The sequence below is a fragment of the Triturus cristatus genome, chromosome 2_1 (assembly GCF_964204655.1).
Source record: "Triturus cristatus chromosome 2_1, aTriCri1.1, whole genome shotgun sequence".
NCBI lineage: Eukaryota > Metazoa > Chordata > Amphibia > Caudata > Salamandridae > Triturus > Triturus cristatus.
This window is the reverse complement of record NC_140581.1, coordinates 97,608,978-97,618,356: the sequence shown is the minus strand read 5'-3', so window position 1 is coordinate 97,618,356 and position 9,379 is coordinate 97,608,978. Positions and strand designations below refer to the sequence as shown.

Here is a 9,379-nt window from a genome sequence, read left to right as displayed (position 1 = left end):
TTGTGTGGATCAGCATCTTGAAGTGGCGCATCTTGTGAATGGAGAGCAAGTGGAGACTCCTGGGGTGGGGAGTGATGTGGGTTCGCTTGGGCAGGTCGAGGACGAGTCTGGCCGCAGAGTACCTATGGTCTGGAGTATCTTCAGGAGGTGCGAGGTGATTCCAAGGATGTCATGTCCAATACTCCCTCGCTAGGATTTAAGAACAGAGCAGTAACACTGAATGTCTGAACTAGATACTTCTCTTGTAGCTGAACTGCGAAAAACAGGGTCAATCCCGGCTTCCCTTTTTGACCGAATGGTGTGATCTAGGCAAACACTTGACGGAGCCTCCTTTTTTGTTCCTTATCACCTATGGTTGGGAGTACGGCAAATAGGAATGATTAATTCCTGCTGGGGTAAATAGGAAGAACTTGAAATTACTATAACTCCTGAGGAAATAGGGAGAGACGAAGTAGACGTGTTAGTCGGGAACAGATTTAGAGCCCTAGCATGCTCAGAGTATGAGGAAGATGGGTGCCTGAGGGAAATTGACTAGGAGCTAGGGTTGTCGCACAGCCTGTCCATACTATCTTGGAATATAAATGGGTATAAAAGAATAGTGCCCCAAGAAAGTTTTAACAATATCTTTAAGAGCAATGACATAGTGTGTTTGCAGGAGACTTGGCTGTGCGACGAAACCCTAGTCACTGAAGGGGTTGCCCACCACCTGAAAGCAGCAAGAAAAAACCCTTTTGGTAGACCCTCTGGAGGACAATTGACATTGGTATTGACAAAAATTGCCAGGAAAATAGAACACCTCGAATAAAAATGTAAATGGGCACTAGGAGCGACCCTTGACCCTGTGTTCAGGCAGGTCGCTCCCCACGCCGCACAGCTAGCACCACCTGTTGTTGCCCGTGTCCTTCCTTCCACAGCTGCTGCCACGAACAGGTGTTTGAGCCTCCTGTGCCCGCTCCTGTTTCTTTTTCACTGTTTCTGCCCGCACCTCTGGGCTACTGTGCCTGCCTTCCTGTTCTGCCTTTTCCTCTTTTATCATCCTGCCCCCCTCTCCCCGTTGATCCCCGGTTCCTTTTTCCCCGTTCCCCTGTTGCTCGCTGAGTGCTTTTTGCTGCCGCTGTCCCCCCTGCGGCCCCACCCCCTCACCCATTCACCCTCTCACCCGCCTCCCAGCTGCTCCTCCCTCCCACCTCCCCTTCTTAATGGCGGCCGCTGCGCGTTGAGGAGAGTGACCCTTGATCCTGTGTTCGGGCAGGCCGCTCCCCACGCCGCACAGCTAGCACCACCTGTTGGTGCCCGTGTCCTTCCTCCCACTGCTGCTGCCACGAACGCGAGTTCGAGCCTCCTGTGCCCGCTCTCGTTCCTTTTTTGTTTTTCACTGTTTCTGCCCGCTCCTCTGGGCTACTGTGCCTGCCTTCCTGTTCTGCCTTTTCCTCTTTTATCATCCTGCCCCCCTCTCCCCACCGGCCGATCAACCACCTGCTTCCAGGCCACCCTGAAGCGCACCCACGGACCCTTCACCTGCCGAAACTGCAGCTTCACTCATAAAGTTGTTTCTTCCTAGTAGTCATTGAATTAGAGGAGACCAGCATGCATTTAGTTTTGGAACTATTTAGCTTCAGCCCCCTACCCGAGCAAAATTCCTGAAAATCATCTAGCAGCTGCCGGAGCCCTTGTGGTGACTTAGATATAAGCAGAGTGTCGTCTGCAAAAAGGAGAGCAGGGGCCCGTTTCCCTCCTATCCTCGGTGCAGCACAACCATCCCTGCTCAAAAAGCCAATGACATCGTTGATAAACAGGGTGAACAGAGTAGGTACTAATACACACCCCTGCCTGACTCCTTTGTCAATCTGCATCACTTCAGTTAAGGCCCCGTTTTCACCCCACCTCACTTGTGCCAGAGTATCAGTGTGGAGTCTTATTAGAATATTAAGGAGTGGGGCTGGCATTCCCATTGTCTCTAAGACTTCCCACAGTTTTGCTCTCGGTACCATATCAAAAGTGGCACGTAAATCCACAAAGGCAACGTAAAGTTTGCCTTTGCGAAAAGTGATTTCCCTCCCAAAAATGCACAGGAAACTGAATATTTGATCTAGAGTACTCACTCGTTCCCTAAAACCAGCGTGCCCCTCGGAGATAATATCACCCTCACTGATCCACTCTTAAAGATGGACAAGGACATGTTTGAAAAGGATTTTTTGTAGTGAATCAAGGCAAACACTTCACGGAGCCTCCCTTTTAGGTCTCGCCTGACCCAGCGCATGCGCTCGTCTGGCGAGACTTATTGAGAGGGCTCCAAAAAGTGCTACCAGGCCAGCCTAGAGCTACAGTGCATGTGCGTGGGCGCGCACGCCGCGCTTTACCGCGATTACTTTCACTTTCGCAGCCGCACGACCGCTTGGCATAGCCAATAGGTCTCGCTTTTGGGACCTTATAAGTATTTAGTTATGCAAATGTTGCATGGCTAAACACTTATAAGGTCCCAAAGGCGAGACCTATTGGCTATGCCAATGCTTGTTTGTTCCTTATCACCTATGAGAGCACCTTGGAATATGTGAGTTCAGGATGTGCACGGTACAAAAACCTCTCTTGTACTTCATTTAGAAGAGTATAATGTTACTCCACCTGAAATATGAATTAAGCCCACAAACAGGGTACAGGTGACAGCTGACTGGCCTTTAATTCTCTAATAGCAGCGTCATGGGGAGGGGCACAGGAATGTTTCTCAGTTCATGTTTAAAACTCTCACCTACTTTCCAATACAGCCATAGAATCCTCTGTGCTCGTGTGAAACGCCTCCACGTGGTGAAAAAATACACCTTTTGAATTCTAAAGACTTTATGAAATTCCAACAAGATCTTTGTTGCTAATGACACCCAAAAAAAACTTGGGGCTCGGCACTTGCACGGGCTCTTAGAGCCAGAGCTGACCTTGACACGCCCCGGCTCGGCTCTCCCTGTTAATTTGTTGGCTCGCCCACCTCTATGTGCGAGTAGAGAAGGGAGGGGATGGAGGGGGGGAGAAGGGAGGCGGGGGTAGAAGAGAGCTGAGGAGGAGTGCGGAGAAGAGAAGAGAGACTAGAGGAGGGCGAGGTGAGAAAAGAAGAAGAGAAGCCGGGCGAAGGGAGGGGACTGTCACATTTTATATTGGTATGTTCCTGCTCACGTCAGGAGGCTTATAAACTGCGAGAGTTCCTGCAGTGATCACCAGCGGGGACGCACACGGCAGAGCCGCCGCCGCCGCTGCTGCTGGAGTTACAAAACACTGACACGGAGGAGAGAGGAGCAAGGCACACACGGGGAGAGAGCGCGCGCAGCAGCATCCTCCGGGCTCTGCCTCCTGCCTCTGGAACTCATCTTCCTGGCCCCTGCGCCCTCCGTGCCCGGCTGGGTATCACCTCCGTGCCTGCGTGGGCTGTGATCTGGGTACCTGGGCTTGGCTGTGCTCTCAGTACCTGGCTGGGGTGTGTCTTGGCTCTTGGGTGCCACCTCGTCTCCTGACTGGGGTGTGACTTCGGGGCCACCTCGGCGGCTGGATGGGGTGCGTGTGACTCGGTGCCACCTCGGCGGCTGGCTGGGGTCTGACTTCGGTGCCCCCTTGGCTCCTGGCTGGGGTGTGTCCCGGGTGCCTGTCTTTGCCCTGCGCTGTATGTGCGCCCGGGAGTGGCTCTCCAGCTGCGCCGGCTCTCACGGGATGGTGTGAGAGCTCGTGAGGAGGGCCCGCCCAGACGCAGCACCAGGAGGGAGTGGATTTGTTTCCCGGGCTCGGAAGGACCTTTCCTGCTGAGGAGGATGGAGCTGGCGAGGCTGAGGATGCTCTGAATCCGCGGAGCTTCCTGCAGGACGAGAGCGAGACTGCCTGCAGCAGTGCGGACTGGTGAGTGTGCCCCAAGCCTCCGTTATCACTCGCTGCCAGGCCACGCTCCACTAAGGACGAGTGCGGGCTGGTGAGTGTGCACCAAGCCTGCGTTATTACTCGCTGCCAGGGGCATGCTCCAGTAAGGACCAGTGGCACTGGTGAGTGTGCCCCAAGCCTGCGTTATCACTCGCTGCCAGGGCACGCTCCACTAAGGACGAGTGCGGGCTGGTGAGTGTGCCCCAAGCCTGCGTTATTACTCGCTGCCAGGGCACGCTCCACTAAGGACCAGTGCGGGCTGGTGAGTGTGCTCCAAGCCTGCGTTATCTCTTGCTGCCAGGGCACGCTCCAGTAAAGACCAGTAAGGACTGGTGAGTGTGCCCCAAGCCTACGTTATCACTCGCTGCCAGGGCACGCTCCAGTAAAGACCAGTAAGGACTGGTGAGTGTGCCCCAAGCCTGCGTTATCACTCGCTGCCGGGGCATGTACCAGTAAGGACCAGTGCTGTGAAACGGGCCGGTGCTGCCCGGGGCTCAGTGCCGGCACTTCTCGTTTGAAGTGCGGAGGCGTCTCTATACCAGGAGAGAGTGCCGGCACTCAGTGCACAGGCACAGAGATGCTTTAAACAGGCAGCTCATTGACACACCTGCTCCTACCAGGAGACCTTGGGTATTTCACAGCTTATGTTTTGGGTGGGGGAGGGCCCGGTGGGCTAGTAGGTGGACCAGGGCAGGGTGAACATATATGTACTCTTTAGAAATTGATGTTGAGATCTATACCCAGAAACACTAGAATTTTGCTACAGGGAGGGCAAAATTATACAGTAGGGACGACACAATTATGCAGGAAGACAAGGCTAATTATGTGGCATAATGAGGCCCATTCTGTGATTATAGTACTTCCTTATTTTGTAATTTTCACACGTTAACACCGAGCAAAGGTTACACCTCATTAGTCCGAATTTAAGACAAAAATAGAGCAATAAACAACTGAAAGGTGATCAATAAACCTTTGGGGAGGACGTCCCACTGTACCGCAACCCGTGCGGCTGCTTTTTTGTAACTTTTGAACCTTTTGAGCTAGATACATGTTTTGTAAAAATGTGCAAATTATGCAGCAGGCGGATTTTGTGGCATTTTTAGCAAATACGTAATAATGCTGGAAAACGCTGCAGCTGCGGAAAGGCATAATTTTTGTTTCTTACAATCCATTCTGCAAAATATTGGGAGTTTCTTCCCCTATTTTTCAGTAGCAGCGCCGGGAGATAGGGTAAAATATAAATGTGTACTGGAGTCCTACCTACAAATTCGAGAAAGTTGTTTTATTGTCAGTGCAGAATGAATTTACAGGTCATGTATAGATTCGACCCGGCGACTCCTTGTTGGAGTTGTAAGGGGCGCCTCTGAACTGCACCCCTGGAATTAGAACCTGCTGCCTCCAGGGGCAAGTACATCTGTTCAGCTATTATCTTGCAAGCAGCCATGGGGAATGGAGCCTGTGCCTTGAAAGGCAAACCGGAACTTGCAGTAGGCGCATTAACAACACGGGCTATCTCACTCTGAGAAGGACGTGTAACCTACAGATTACATACATTTTTCTACAGCAGGCAAATCAATACCCAGTTATTTCAAAGTATTGGGCCATGCAAAAATGCAAACTATAGGTTACATGAAGATAGCAATAGGTGATTTTTTTTCTTTCGGAAAGGTAAATCAATCCCTCTCTCTCTCGTGCATTAACCTACAGAACTATCATGCTCTGTAAGCTGTGAAAAGCAAGTTATAGAGACATGGAGAGATCCCTGCAGCTGACACACACCACCCTCATTAATCTAAGTGGGGTCCGAACCCTTAATCTGCAGCCTATACATTTTCCCATTGTGTGCTCACCTTGCTGTTATGTACCAGCTCTCCGTAGCCTCTGCCACAAACAGAGGCTGCCATACTGACATCATTGAATGGCTCTTGTATTTCAACCCATCATCCCATATAATACGGGCGCTGATGAAATGCACAGCTTTTGTTTAGCACACTTTCAGATAATTGGAACATCAAGTGTGATTATTACAATACTCAACAGTATGAACGTTACTGACCTCGGGAGGATGAAAAGAAGAGTTGGCCCCGCTGACAGTCAAGCCTGCAGAGTTAGTGAATCTGTGCAGGGGACATAATGATCCCTTAAATAGTGGATTGCATCAACTCTCCACTGTAATGCATCTGAGATGGCCATTCTGAAGCATGGCGTTAGTCAGTGTCTCAGTACTGGGGGACTAGCACGCGCTCCTAGTTAAACAGGGGGGTCAGTGGGAACTCTGTAGTAGCGGCAGGACTGGTATGGTAGCGCGTAGGGGTGATCTTAAGAGCTGTGTCGACGTCTCATTGCTGTGTTCCCAGGTGCCCTACTGATCAGGGTAGAGGGTCCCGGTGAAAGGTCTGTAAAGATGCCTGCTGGTGGTGGCTACCTGGAGGGGCCTGCAGGAGCTCTGGTGTTGTGGCCCTTGAACGGTAGCGCATGGTGGAAGACAGTTGTGCGAGATTGGTTAAGGTTTTAATTATGATGTGCACAAAGGCAAGGTTCTCGAGCATTTCATCATGTAATGATTTCACGTTGCATTCTGGGATGTGTAGTTTTGTTTTAACTTTATTAAATGTAAGACTAAAGGTACCAAAAGTCCAATGTTTGTCATACCAGGCATTGCAAACTTAGCGAGGCTGTCTGGAGGGGTGGCATAGAGAGACCCGTGGGATTCCTTGTGAATTCCCGATTTTACAAATTGATTCATGTAATGTGACTCAACTGTATCCAATTCTGGATTTCTCTTTGCATTCTGTCACTTACAGTTTCACTTCTGAAAAATATATAAAAATAAGACTGTTAGGAAAAAGTAATGTGCTCATGGTCTACCAATGCCTGGCAGGAATTCTGTGTCTGCTGGGAATGGGCAGCAGGGAGAGTGCTGGCAGAACACGTGGCGGGGGGAGGTTATCTGTACTGAGAAAGGGGGCAGGCAGAGGCATGGGGGATGCTGGGCAGAGAGTCTCCCTGCAGAAGATGGGCAGAGAGGCCTCCCTGCAGAATAGGGGCAGAGGCAGGAGAGATGCTGGGCAGAGAGGCCTCTCTGCAGGAGAGGGGCAGAGGCAGCAGATAGAGACAGGAGGGAAGCTGGGCAGAGGGGTTCCCTGCAGAAGAGGGGCTAAGGCATGGGGGATGCTGGGCAGAGAGGGTCCCTGCACAAGAGGGACAGAAACATAAGTGATGCTGGGCAGAGAGGGTCCCAGCAGAAGATGGGCAAAGACATGAGGGATGCTGGGCAGAGAGGCTTCCTGCATAAGAGGGACAGAGACATGAGGGATGCTGGGCAGAGAGGGTCCCTGCAGAAGATGGGCAGAGACATGAGGGATGCTGGGCAGAGAGGCTCCCTGCATAAGAGGGACAGAGACATGAGGGATGCTGGGCCGAGAGGGTCCCTGCACAAGATGGGCAGAGACATGAGGGATGCTGGGCAGAGAGGCTCCCTGCAGAAGAGGGGCAGATACATGAGGGATGCTGGGCAGAGAGGCTCACTGCAGAAGAGGGGCAGATACATGAGTGATGCTGGGCAGAGAGGGTCCCTGCAGAAGATGGGCAGAGACATGAGGGATGCTGGGCAGAGAGGGTCCCTGCAGAAGAGGGGCAGATACATGAGGGATGCTGGGCAGAGAGGCTCACTGCAGAAGAGGGGCAGATACATGAGTGATGCTGGGCAGAGAGGGTCCCTGCAGAAGATGGGCAGAGACATGAGGGATGCTGGGCAGAGAGGCTCCCTGCAGAAGAGGGGCAAAGACATGAGGGATGCTGGGCAGAGAGGGTCCCTGCAGAAGATGGGCAGAGACATGAGGGATGCTGGGCAGAGGGGCTCCCTGCATAAGAGAGACGGAGACATGAGGGATGCTGGGCAGAGAGGCTCCCTGCATAAGAAGGACAGAGACATGAGGGATGCTGGGCCGAGAGGGTCCCTGCAGAAGATGGGCAGAGACATGAGGGATGCTGGGCAGAGAGGCTCCCTGCAGAAGAGGGGCAAAGACATGAGGGATGCTGGGCAGAGAGGGCCCCTGCAGAAGATGGGCAGAGACATGAGGGATGCTGGGCAGAGGGGCTCCCTGCATAAGAGAGACGGAGACATGAGGGATGCTGGGCAGAGAGGCTCCCTGCATAAGAAGGACAGAGACATGAGGGATGCTGGGCCGAGAGGGTCCCTGCAGAAGATGGGCAGAGACATGAGGGATGCTGGGCAGAGAGGCTCCCTGCAGAAGAGGGGCAAAGACATGAGGGATGCTGGGCCGAGAGGGTCCCTGCAGAAGATGGGCAGAGACATGAGGGATGCTGGGCCGAGAGGCTCCCTGCAGAAGAGGGGAAAAGGCATGAGGGATGCTGGGCAGAGAGGCTCCCTGCATAAGAGGGACAGAGACATGAGTGATGCTGGGCACAGAGGGTCCCTGCAGAAGATGGGCAGAGACATGAGGGATGCTGGGCAGAGAAGCATCTGTGCTGAGTAGAGACAGAGGCAGCAGATTTGTTCATGTGGGATGCTGTTTAGAGCGGTCCTTGTGCTGAAGAGGGATAGAGGCAGCAGGCAGATTGTATGTACCTAAGGATATGGTAATTCTAAAGTATGAACCTAGCCAAAAGGCAGCAGAGTGCTGTACATGATCAAAGGCAAGCTTAAAGTCGGCGAGTAATAGGAGGTGAAGCTGAGTCGTGATGTGGTGTTCTTTAAAGAAGAGAGTCTTCAATTCTTTTGTGAATTACAGCAGTGTTGGAGCAGTCCTGATGGATACGGGGATGTTGTTCCAGATCCTGGGTGCATAGTTACAAAAAGCATATTGTCTTGATTTTTCACTTTTACACCTCTTAGTCTGCAGTCTGATGGTGTCCTGGCTGTGGGTTTGTCGAGAAGCACCAGCGATGGTGAGCCTATCTGCCAGATAAGTGGGGATGCTGGTTGCGATGGCTTTGTTAACGATGCAGCTGCTTTTGAAGATACAGTGGGCTGGCAAGGGTGGGCAAGGGAGTTACATCAGGATGGGGGAGATATGATAATATTTCTTCAGCCTTGGATGAGACCTGCTGCTGCATGTAGGATGCCCCTAGGGAGTCCCTGTGTGGATTCTGGGAGGCCACAGGGAAGGGCATTGCCACCATCCATGTGCAAGAGTACGCAGGCTTGAGCAGAAGTTCTGAAGGCTCTTTCTGGAAGAAATGATTTGACCTTCTTTATAGGAGAGAGCTGACACCAGACCACCTTAGTTTTTTTGGGAGTATGTTCCTTGTGGGTGTGGTTGGCAATGTGTTCCCTGAGGAATTCTGAGCAGAGATGCCCCTGTGATGAGAAGGGGATGTAGGCGGCTTCTCAGGGTATGCCAGGCAGAAATGTATCTGTGCCGAGGGTGGGCAGCTGGCAGACACATGGTGCATAAAAGCCAGACAGCCCCTATGTAGAGGAGGGTTAGGGCTAGCTGGCAGATTCTTGAAGCATGCTAGGCAA

General features: G+C 52.1%; 1 protein-coding gene across 2 annotated transcripts in view; it reads left to right on the top strand.

The window, feature by feature from the left end:
• The first annotated feature begins 3,118 nt into the window (after positions 1 to 3,118).
• Positions 3,119 to 9,379, top strand: part of PHF24 (PHD finger protein 24) — a 477,165-nt gene continuing 470,904 nt past the window's right edge. For both annotated transcript variants that reach the window (XM_085628310.1, XM_085628303.1), the window contains exon 1: positions 3,119 to 3,873. The gene's annotated coding sequence lies outside the window, so the exon portion shown is untranslated. The remainder of the gene's footprint in view (positions 3,874 to 9,379) is intronic.